The 12,301-nt window shown below is 46.5% G+C and overlaps 1 protein-coding gene across 4 annotated transcripts in view; it reads left to right on the forward strand.

The window, feature by feature from the left end:
* The first annotated feature begins 2,252 nt into the window (after positions 1 to 2,252).
* SNX10 (sorting nexin 10) overlaps positions 2,253 to 12,301 on the forward strand; it is a 74,103-nt gene continuing 64,054 nt past the window's right edge. The window contains exons 1-2 of one of the 4 annotated variants that reach the window (XM_053897132.1): positions 2,253 to 2,408; positions 5,080 to 5,227. The gene's annotated coding sequence lies outside the window, so the exon portion shown is untranslated. Of the gene's footprint in view, positions 2,455 to 3,386; positions 3,428 to 5,079; positions 5,228 to 12,301 lie in introns of those variants that run through there. The other 3 variants (XM_053897133.1, XM_053897131.1, XM_019443654.2) reach the window with 3 other exon arrangements.

A 12,301-nucleotide genomic window follows, 5' to 3' on the forward strand; every position in this document is an offset into this window, starting at 1 on the left:
AGCAATTTTATGGGGGCACCTGGATGGTTCAGTTGGTTAAGCGTCAGAATCTTGACTTCAGCTCAGGTCATGACCTCACAGTCTGTGGGTTCGAGCCCCGTGTCACGCTCCCCGTTGACAACGCAGAGCCTGCTTGGGATTCTCTCTCTCTCCTTCTCTGTGTGTCACTCCCCCACTCACTCTCATTCTCTCTCTAAAGTATATTAAAAAAAATTTTTTTAAAGCAATTTTATGGTGACTTTCTCAGCTGGCTAGGATTTTTTAAGCACCAGAAAGTCCTAGTTTTTTTTACCTGCCTATTGATGCTGTAACAAAAAGTCAGAACCTAAAAAGGTGGCAATCACCTAGCTTAGTCCCCTAGATTCAGGCTACACATTATAATTCTTAAGTTGGTAACACCACCCAGATGCTACATCCATGGAGTGCATTGAAATACCTCATTATTGCATCATTCTATTCTGAATTCTTTCCATAGTCTTCCTCTTTGTTAGGGCCATAATCCTAACAGATATTTAAATGACCTCCTATAGACTCTCCAAAATTTTTTTTTTTTTTTTTTTTTTTTTTTGCTGCTCTGTCTACAGTTATAAGGTTGTGCTTTGACAATAATAAATTTAGAAAGATTTTAATTTTCCAGAATCTCTTGGGATCTTAGACATATGCAGCATTTTGTTTTCCATTCAATTCTTTCTTTGTGGAGCAAAGGAACAAGATTTGAAAAATAAACTTTAATTTGATTTTCAAAAGTGATCATGTTTACATCACTTGTGTATTATGACTTGGGTGCAGTTTTAAGAGATTAAATAGCAACATTAAAAACAAGACAACAGGCTGAAAATGGGCCCCACCTCACCAAACTAAGACTTCATTACAGTTTCAGGATCTTCCAGAAATGGACTCTTAAACCAGTCAGTCAGGAATAACCTGGTCAGCACAGACTGGGTAATCTGCCTGATATACTCCTGCTAAACCCTCCAGGAAAATAACCTGGCCACAACCAACCTGCTTTTTCCTAGTATTACTTGTTCTGCTCCCTTCTGCCTATAAAATCTTTCACATTGTCCAGCTCCTCAGAGCTCCTTTCTGTCTGCTACATGGGATGCTGCCAGATTCATGAATAGTTGAATAAAGCCAATAAGATCTTTAAAATTTGATTCTGTTAAATTTTAACACCAGTAGCTTTAAGATTCAGAGCTTTAAGTTCAGGATCCAAGATGTTAAGACACTACCTTGTAGACTTGGAAGTTTTGTTATGCAAAGTTAGTTTAGGTGTGGAGGATAGACAGGCACAGGTTTTCCTTTTTTTTTTTTTTTTTTTTTTTAACGTTTATTTATTATTGAGAGACAGAGAGACACAGAGGGTGAGCAGGGGAGGGGCAGAGAGAGGGAGACACAGAATCGGAAGCAGGCTCCAGGCTCTGAGCTGTAAGCACAGAGCCCAACGCAGGGCTCAAACTCACAAACTGCTAGATCATGACCCCAGCCGAAGTGGGTCGCCTAGCCAACTGAGCCACCCAGACGCCCCAAAGACAGGCACATTTTCAGGTGGGCCTGGAAAGGCCCTGAATGATAATCTGCAGCTGGCTGCCTCTGACGGGAAATTTCGTGCTGGGAAAATGAAGTATAAGGCTACGTTTATTATTCTGGCCTGTAGTCATCTAGGAGGTGCTTCAGCGAACCCTGGGGTTTTCCGTGCAAACAGGTGGGTCAGGCGTAGCCCAAGGTGTCATTGGGAAAGGATTCAGGTCCCTTGGCAGAAAAATTTCAAACATACAGCAAAGTTGAAAGAATTTTACAGCAAACACTCCATGTGCCCACCGCCTAGATTCTACCATGAACAGTTTACCTTTCTTGTTGGTCACGCTATATCTATCCCCTCTCTCCCCATTCATCAATCCTTCCATCACTAAGGGGGCAGGATTGGCAAACTCCAGGTGGCTTTCAGGTGGTGATTCCAAAGGATGCCGCTTGCACACCTTCAGCTTTAGAGCCCCGGCAAGCGCGGGTATTGCCTCCCCAGCCGGGTTTGGCGGACTCGGGAAAGAGAACGCGGGCTCCGGGGCGCGGCGGCGCACCCGGGCGGCGGCACCGTTCGCTGCAGCCCAGCGGGCCGAGGGTGCGTCTCATCTTCCGCGGGCGGGAGGGCGGGGCTCCCGGACGGCGCCGGGGTGCACCTGGGCTGGGCGGTGCGGTGGCGCCCCGGGGCGGCGGAAGCTGGAGGCCCGGCGGCCCCACGAGGTCTGCGGGAGCCGAGCGCGGGCGCGGGCCGCTACGTGCGCGGGGCGCGCGGGGCTGCGCTCGGGTGCGCTCCTGGGCGCTCGCCGCCGCCGCCGCTGTGCCTTTGAGTCAGCAAACTCCGTCGCCTGCCAGCCAGCCCGCCGGCTTGGCCCTGCCCGGAGGAACCATCCGTAAGTGACAGGAGCCCTGCGGGGGAGGCCTCCTCGCGCCGCCGGGGTGGGGATCGCGGCCGTGGGCGAGCCGGCCACCCTTTTCTTTTCCTGAGGGGCCCATGCGCCCAGGTGCCGTTCCCTGCGGGCCGGGAAGAGCTTGGGTCTCCCGGGATTGGAGCGGGGAGCTGCCACCTTTCCAGCCGGGATGTGCAGGGGTGGAAGAAATGGTCGGCTTCTTTGCCAGGGGAGGGCATGGAGCGTATTACGTATCGATACAGGGGTATATGGCTAAAGAGATACCCCGGCGAGAGGGTGGGGCGGAGATGGAATCCTGGATGCCCAAAAAAGTGCTGTAGCACCTTACTCCAGGCCGGGTTTGGGTGTTTTTGTTTTTTTTGTTTTTGTTTTTTTTTTAACCCATGAAACGGTAGTTTTGAGTTTAGAAATTGGGAAGGGTAGGCAGGGGTTTTCGTGGGATTGCGGGATTGAGGGAAGAGGCCCGAGAGAAAATCCACGTTGACTGGTGACCGGGTTTGGTACCACCGGAAAGCAACAGCCTGTTTTTCAGTTCTGATGCATCATACTTCTGTGAGATTATCGAGGGGAATGGTCACGGGGACGCAGGGCAACGTGCCCTGCTTGAAAGGAAAGGCGTCTATTTCTGCAGGAAACGTTTTCTTGTAAGAAGGATGGAATTAGAAATTTAGAGCAGGAACGAGGCTTTCACGTGATCTCCTTCAAACCTTTCATTTTAAAGACGGGGAAACTAAGGCCCGGGGAGGGGAGTCCTTCAGCTGGATGGAAGCGGAAACAGGCCTAGATTCCAGTGGGCTTCTGACTCTGACCCTCGGGGGACGTGGAGGGGGGCAGGGGCGGGCTTGGAATGCAGAACTCCCTGTCCTTCACCCCCACCCCCACCCTGGGTGGGGGGGGGGGGCGGGTGAGCTGGGCCGCGATGTAAGGTGGACGGCGGGGAGAGAGCCAGTGAGAACCCACCGGCTCCTCCATCCGTGTCCGGGAGGTACCAGGCACGTGAGGTGAGCACTCCTGCCATTTCTGCCATCACTTCCAGGGATGGCTGTTCCTAAGGCCATTTTTATTCTAAGGAATGGTAGATTTCAGGTTGATTACTGGGGGTGTTTTGGATAAAGGTACAAAAATAAAATACATTTAGAAGTAAATAGGGGAAGATGTGAAAAACGTGATTACAAGCACTGGCTTGTATTTAACTCAGCGTCCTGTTTTCTTCTGCCGGAGTATTTCATTCTCAGTTCCCACCTTACCAGTTACCCGGTTCAGTGGTGAGCAAATTGGTGTTCAAAGAGTGGGGGCGTGCTCAGGTGACAGTGCTCCACACCAGGGGTCTCTTGACTGGCACTCCACTTCTCTCCCCACCACTCGGCTGTGGTGAGAACTTCCTCTTATTTTACTTTAGGGGAAGGCCTCCTGGAGCATGGTATCCAAAAAATAGATCTGAATTGTCATTCTTTTCTAAATAAAAATGTATTCATTAACGGCTGACGATTGTGTCCTAGACGCAGTTTTCTGTGGCTTTGGAGCACTCTTAAGTATCTTCTTTCAGCCTTAGGGTCTCTGCTTTCATTTTAAAGGGTTCACTTTGTTAGTTAAACTAGTTTGTGAAATGGCCTCTTTTTTTTTTTTTTTTTCCCCTCTTTTGGTGTCACTGCTGTGGTTTAACAACCAAGTTTGCAAAAGGCTTAGAACTGGTTGATATGAGAGTCCAGCGTCTGTAGTCTTTCATTTCTAAGAGTGGCAAAGAAGAGCTTTTTGCCAAGTCAGGGCTGACTTCCATGGAGAATATCCCAAATTTTAGACTGTTAGCACCTACCTCTTTCTTTCTCTTGGTTAACGCAGTAACTATGAATCAGCATTTATGCTCTCTTAGCCCTGTTCAAATAAAAGATAGTACGGGGTAGTGGTTACAGATTATGGTCTCAGGCTCACCCATGTTGAAGTCTTGGCACAGTCATTTGCTAGCTGAGGTACTGTCAGTGGGGGCACTTAACCTGTCTGACTTATCCTTTATTCAGAAATTAAAACAAAAAAAACAATGGTAATCCTTGCGTCCCAGAATTGTAAATAACAACAGCTGACATTTCTTGAGCACTTACTATGTGCTAGGCATTGTGAGAGAGTTTTTATGTGACAGTCTCCTTAATCCTCACAACAAATTTACGAATCTGATCCTATTTACCTCTGGGGAAACTGTGCTCGCTTCGGCAGCACATATACCTCTGGGGAAACTAAGGCATCAAGGTATTTAAGACTTCCCTAAACTTCACAGCTCGCAATTTTAACCACTCAGCAAATGTATCCCACCTTTCTATAATAGCTAATAATAATTTTGGGCTTCCTGTAGGCCAGGCCCTTTTTCAAATAGTCTATGTATATATTAATAGTCCTTTCTACCCCCTCACACTTCTTTTTTTTTTTTTTTTTTAAGTTTTATTTAAGAGAGAGAGATAGAACACAAGCAGGGGAGGGGCAGAGAGAAGGAGAGACAGAATCCCAAGCAGGCTTCACACCATCAGGCCTATGTGGGGCCCAATGTGGGGCTCCAACTCCGAAACCACGAGATCATGGCCTGAACTAAAACCAAGAGTCAGTCGGTCGCTTAACCAACTGCACCACCCAGGTGCCCCACATCCTTCTTTTTTTTTGGTTATAGATGGAGAAACTGTGGTTCAGAGCCCAGGGCAGACAACTAGTAAATGATGGAGACAACATTTGACCTGGGCAGCCTGGCTCTGGAATGGGTGCTCTCACCCAGTCCCCCGTGAATGTACGGAAAGGGCTGAGCCAGGCCTCAATCAAAGGCAAGTCTTATTGGCACTTTCATTTATTCTTCCCTAAGTAACTACTTCCTCCTCCCAGTTATCTGCAGAGGAGATGCTTTTAGTTCTGCAAAGATTCAACTTTGCGTAAGGTTTTGTGATTCTATGTACGTTTATGGTATTCTCTGGTATTTTTAACAGTGTGTGGTAGGTCTCAGAGATATTGATCCTAGGAATACAGAGATAGGCTTTTGGGGATCTGTGAACCCCCTGAAAATGTCTGATTTTATACTCATGTGCAAAAGTGCATTATTCTGGAGGAGAGAATCCACAGCTTACTTCCGATTCTTAAAGGGTCACCCGTGGCGGAAAGAAAGGTGAGAAATGACTGTTCTATTCCCGACATCTCATTTTACAAATGGGGCAATGGAGACCCAGTGGAAAGGTAGAATAACTTAATCTGAACGACACAGCTAATTAGGTGTAGAAAGGGGACCAAAACTCGGGTTTCCTGGTCTCGTCTTCTTTCCATCGCACTCCCATGTTTCCCTTTGGAATAAGTGGTGCCAGGTGAATAAATTATGAGATGTCAAAAGACTCACTCCTCACCTGATAGGCTGCCACAGTGTGTGGGGCCCGCAAAGCTTCCTGGAAGTGCCTATCAAAATACAGCATCTTTTGGCATATCATGTTGTAAACTGAACCCCTTTACTGTGATTCAGGATGGGCATCAACAACTCCGAAAGGTACGAGCAGGAGTATAAAAATGGGGGAGAAGGTGAGGAAAGAGTCATAACATGCACCGATTGAGTCGCAAGGAGGCCATTGAGGCCTCTTGGTAGAATTGTAGTGTTAGAAAATGTTTTGCTGAGACGTGTGTAAATTCGATCTAAATTCCATGAAGTCTGAGAATTCTGTGTAGTGTGTGAGTCACTAGGAAGTCAGGCCACCTCCTGGCCAAAGGCTGATGCTCCAGTGACTAAGCAAGACTGAAAGGTCATGAGATCTTTATTAGTTTAGGCCAGTCCTTTAACTTTGCTTCATTTTTACAAATTGATAAAGTTTACCTGGAAGAATAGATTTGTCCTAATAGGTAATACATTTTGAAATGTACCGTCCAGCCAGATTTCAAAATATATCATGGACCAGGGATGGGGAGTCCAGAAATGGTTCCATTGTGAAGACAGGAATTGAAAGTAACATAAAATCAACTACAGTTAAGTTTGTTGAGATGGTTGCCTCATACCATTCATAAAAGCACATTCCATTTAGAGTAAAGATTATAAGTCAGAAACAAATTATAGATATTAAAATATACATACATGTGATGGTTTTCAAAAATAACTTTGGAGTAGGAAAGACCTTGCCAACTTTAATACTCAGAAGGCATAAAGGAAAATACTGATTTAACTTTATGAAACATTATACTAATATAAGAAAAAAGATGTCGTAAACAAAGTTGAAAGGCAGATGACAGATTAGCAAAGCAAATAGTTGCAATATCTAAAAAGGCATGGAGTTTTCAAAGTCAATAGAGAAAAGAAAATAATCCAATAAAAATACAGGTAAAGGCTATTAACAGGTAATTCACACACACACACACACACACACACACACACACACACACATAAATGTTTAACTTTGTTAATAATCAGATAAGTGATTTGTTGCCTTTCCTGTTCTTCCACTCTCCCACTGACCCCTCCATTTGGTGGCTCCTTGGCCTGTCCTGATCCTCTTTTATTTTTTATTTATTTATTTATTTTATAAATTTTTTTTAATGTTTTTATTTTTGAGACAGAGACAGAGCATGAGCAGGGGAGGACCAGAGAGAGGGACACACAGAATCAGAAGCAGGCTCCAGGCTCTGAGCTGGCAGCACAGAGCCTGACTCAGGGCTCGAACTCACGGACTGTGAGATCATGACCTGAGCCAAAGTCGGACGCCTAGCCGACTGAGCCACCCAGGTGCCCCCTGATCCTCTTTTATTTCTCCACACTCTCTCCGTATATCTGTGGTTTTCAAATGTTTTTGTGCATTAGAATTCTCTGGGAAATTTGTTAAAGCAGATTTCTGGGCCTTACTTTGAAATATTCTCATGCAGTAGGTCTGGGATGAGACCTGGGATTCTGTGTTTTGATTCCCACGTGATCCAGATGCAATGACAAACACTGGACAAGCTGGTTTAATTTGTTTCTGAGACTTTGAACCATTAATTCCTTGATGCAGATGGCTGGCTCTCTCCTGAGCCCCAGGATTATGTAGTTAACATCAAATCTGACTCCTTGGATGTGTCAGGGACATTTTAAGTGAACTTGCCCAACATTATTGTCCCTCCCCTCCCCAGTTTTGCGGGCCTGACATTCAAGCGGTGTGGGGTCCTCTTTAGGAAAAAGAATGCAGCATTGTGAATGCAAAATGCAGTACAGGTCCGCAGAGGTGTCTGTGCAGATGCCGGCCCAGAAACTGGAGATTCTTTAACTTCTTGGTGATTCTTCCTCTGCTCCCCACTCTCACCCAACCCGTCCTCCTCCCTTGCCCATCTGAAGAAATCATTACTGCCGTCCATTCGTGTGTCCAGGCTAGCACCGGGAGCCATTTCTCCACCCTACCTCCCAGCCGGCTCAAGGTCTCAGTTCATTTTCCCATCTGTCTATGCTCCACCCCCTACCCCGGCTCCCCCCCCTTAGCTCAGGCTGCTGCCACACACATTCATATCAGGGCCTGATCACACCTCTCGTTCCACTCGGCTCCCCTCGGATCCAGTTTCCTAAATCAGCCAGAGTAATCTTTTTAAGAACATACATTGAAACGTGTGGTCTCCTGGATCTGCCAGCCCCATGGTGTGGACTGGATTGTCCCTGCAGATGGCTGAGACTCATGGCAGGGCCATGAATGTGGGGTGGGTGGGGGAGGGTCGGGCTGGGGTCACACTATACGAGCTTGACCTTTTTGGGGACTGGTTTCAAAGAAGTGGGGTGCATCTGGGGAGGCACGCCTGCATTGTTCACTAAGGCTTGTTGCTTTCCCTCCCAGTTTACCGCCTTTTCCTGTTAGAACTCGGGGGCCATGTAAGACCTGTGGAGTGCGAGCAAAGTCGGGGTGGATGTCCATTCTTTGCCTTTTGGTGCATTCCTGTGGTGATTAGATGTTATGTAGTAAAATCAGACTGTTTAATTAGTGTGGGGAAGAAAGGCACATTCTCTTCTAACCCAGGTGGCACCTGGGGGCCTCCTGTTCCTTAGAGAACTAATAAACCCCGGGGAGAACCCACCAGCCATAGTCCAGGGAATTCCACAGTTTTCCCAGGTTTTCTGCTAATTCCCTGGGGTGCAAGTGGGAGAAAGGCTCACCTGCTCTCTCTGTTTTACCTTGGTGTCAGCCCTGACATGCTGATAGAGCAGTCTGCCACCATGTGCTTTGCTGGGTCAGTGGACTTAACTAGGTTAGTGGGAGGTCAGCTGGTGGCGCCCCTGACCTGCCATCTTGTGTGTCCTTCCCTCTGCCTCTTAGTCCTTCCCTCCCTCCCTCCTCATTTTCCTCTGAGCTCCAGTCTTTTCCCTCCATGACTCTGGATTCTTCCCAGTTCTTTCCTCAGACTTATAAACCCAAACAGTTCAAAGTGCAGAGCACAACAAGGGGCTTTGTATATTGGAGACCTGTGCTTCTTAGAAATTAGAAATATAAACACGTAAAGAAGAGAATTTTCTATTAGGTGATAATTTTCTTCCCCCCTTTTTTTTTAATTAAAAGTTGTTTTTTTTTTTTTTTTAATGTTTGAGAGACAGAGACAGAGCATGAGCTGGAGAGGGGCAGAGAGAGAGGGAGATACAGACTCTGAAGCAGGCTCCAGGCTCTGAACTGTCAGCACAGAGCCCTATTTGCGGCTTGAACCTATGAACCACAAGATCATAACCTGAGCCAAAGTCAGATGCTTAACCAACTGAGCCACCCAGGCACCCCTCTTCCCCTTTCTTATTGACATAGCAGCTCTCCTTATTGTGGAGTGGCATTTGGAAGAGCTGGGGCAAAGGGGGAAAAGGGGAGAAGGCAGTCGTCCTCACAGCATTCCGGGGTCACCAGCTGGGTTGGGAGATGGTGTTACCATAGCTCTGGGTTCTGGTATCTCAGCAGGAGACAGAGACTTTTTGTCAGCTATCTATGGATGATCAAACCCTGAGAATCTGGGCTCCCGCTCAAACACGCATGAAAGCTCCTATGCCAGGAAATCAATGCAGTGATTTACAAGGAGGTGCAGACTAGATGCTGGTTTTTTCCTAGTCAGCTCATTTCCCTGACAGCTGAGAAACCTTGAAAAACTGACCTCTGTTTTGAGAACTTTGCTAAACCGAGTCGGTAAACAAACACATGTCAAAATGCCCTTGGATTACAGTCAGTGCTTTGGCAAGTAATTTAAGGAATAATAACTTTGGTATTTTACCCACTTGAAAAGGACTTTCTATGTGGCTTATCTTCGCCTTCTTGGATCAAAGTTGGGCATTGGACATCCCCGGGTAAATGATTTACTGCAGGCAATGGCCCAGGTATGCATTTCACACACGTGGGCTGAGTTTCAGAGCCGTATAAAGATCTAAGATTTTCTGCTTCTGTAAATATTACTGTTTCATCTGACAAAACAGATACTTGAAAAGAACATTTTTTTTAAAGAACATTTTTTAAAGGCACAGGTGCTCTGTGATATTGAGGGAGACTTCAGCATTTTTCCTCAGGGGTCTTGGAGAAGTCTAGGACCGTAATGAACAGGGACAGCGGCTGACACAGCAAATCCTTGGCATCTGCCTCCATGTTTGTTCCTTCAGTCTTTGCAGCAGATCCACGAAGTAGGCAGGTGTCCTGTTTTTACAGATGAGGAAACTGAGGCACAGAAAGGTTACTTTCTCCTGGCAAAGGGCAGAATGAGAATTCACAGTCAGGCTGCTTGGCATTGAACAGCTCCACTGTTTTCCCACTCACTGTGTCCTTCCTACTCCTCTTAGGGGAAGTCAGAAGTGAAATCTTGCTCAAACATGAAATCTCCCTTCTTGCTTGTCCCTCATTTTAACTTGCGAGTTCTTCCTATCTGGACAGATGTCACTTTGGACAGATTTGAACTTGACCAGTAGGTCACAGTTCCTTGTGTTGCTCTTCTCACAAGTAACTGAAATTGCCTCCCTAGTTGCAGTTCTTTGCAACAGAGGCTGCGAGCTCGCGGAAAGATTGTCATTTCCAGTGTGTTGTAATGCTTTTCCTTTTGAAAGAGAATTTATCACTGGTACTAAAGAGGAACATTTAGTGCTCACTTCTGTCTCTAATTTGCATCCCTGTACCCTTTTCTTATCTCACTGCCAACCTGTTCTCCAAAACAAGATTGTTTTGTGTGGATGTCCTACATCATCCCAGCTTATTCCCACCCGACCTCATCTTTCTCTCTTAGCTTTCAAAACAGCGCCCTCCGCCCACCCCCACACCTTTCCAACTTCTTCATTCTGCCAGTGACCACAGTCTTTTTTCCGGTCACCTGATTGGTGAGTCATCACTGACTCCCTTTTCTCCATCATGCTCTTGTCCAAGTTTTTTTCATGATATATATTTTTTTAAATAGATTTTGCGTGTTTTTTTAGAGCAGTTTTAGGTTCACAGCAGAATTCAGGGAAAGCACAGAGAGATTCTATATACTGTCTGCATCCCCTCCCCCATCATCACCCAGAGTCCACACTTGACATTAAGGTTCACTCATGGTGTTGTATACTCTATGGGTTTTGACACAAGTCAGACACGTGTCCACCATTAGAGAATCCTACAGAATAGTTTCACTGCACCCAACACCCTCTGTGTTCTGCTTCTTGTTATTTTCTAGTGCTTTTCCATCCCCCCAGCCCACCTTGGGTCCGTGATGTTTTCTGCTGGCTGGAGCATCCAAGCAGCCCCCTGATGAAGCTCATGGCCTTTAATTTCTCTCCTGGTCAATCCATCCTCCACCCCATCCTTGCATGAGTTGTTGCTATCATATCATGGCAACTTACTCAGTCATCCCTGCCTTCCAGCAGGATCGAAGTTCAAATTCCTCCTCTTTTTTAAATATATAATCTAAAAAAAATTTTTAAATTTATTTTAGAGAGAGAGAGCAAGAGGCAGAGGGAGAGAGAGAGAGAATCCTAAACAGGCTGTACACTCAGCATAGAGCCCGACACAGGGCTTGATCTCATGACCTGAGGTGAAAGCAAAAGCTCAACCGACTTAGCCACCCCAGAGCCCCATCAAATCCTCCTCTTATCATGCAGGGACTTCCCCATCCTAGATGCCCTTTGGAGCCCTTCTAGACTTAACCTCCTTGCAGTATTCTGCCAACACAGCTCTTCCACTCCTAGGGGGCCAGATTCCTGGCTCTCCGAACGTGGTACTGCTGCTTAATCACCTGGTCCCGTTTTCTGTGCTTGTCCTGATGCGAGCATCGAGGCCTCCTCACTCCCTGTCTTCTCCGTGAAGCCTCTGCCTCTCCATTCTTCCTGTGGCCTTGTTGTCAGTGTTATTTTGGGGGGGAGAGTGACACACAGTGAGTTCTGCATTACAAGCGGAGTGTCTCATATCTGTGCCTGGGCATCTTTAGGCCGTGGAAGTGAGAAAGTGTTACTTAACCATTTAAAAAAATACCCGTCACCAGGACCAGACCTGTAACAATCAGACAGCAGAGGCTCAGCGATTACATATTGAATTGACTTGTCCTTGTCCCCCGTAATGCTTAGAGGGTCCTTTATTGCCAGTGACACTAAAGAGGTCTGTCATGTGAATGCAGCACACCTCTCTCAGTATTCTTTCTTTCTGAGGAGAAAGTCACATCTAGATGTTTGGCTGCAGGCTTTCCCAGGTTCATATACAGACAGGACTCTGCCCCCAGCTCACCTCCTAAAGCATTTGAGACATTAATGAGCCAGTGTATCGGTTGCTGTCTTTTAAGCATTTATTTCTAAGGAGGTAGTGCAGGTGCCATGCTGGACATAGTGGGTCCCGTGTGGTGAGTAAGGAGGCGGCTGGTTACCTGGCTTTGGATCCTGGCTCCTTCACTTACTAGCTACACGACCTTGGGCGTGGTTTCCTTATTTGTAAAATGCGAGTAAT

Source organism: Panthera pardus, unplaced genomic scaffold (genome assembly GCF_024362965.1).
Source record: "Panthera pardus isolate Hobbes unplaced genomic scaffold, ASM2436296v1 HiC_scaffold_8, whole genome shotgun sequence".
Lineage (NCBI taxonomy): Eukaryota > Metazoa > Chordata > Mammalia > Carnivora > Felidae > Panthera > Panthera pardus.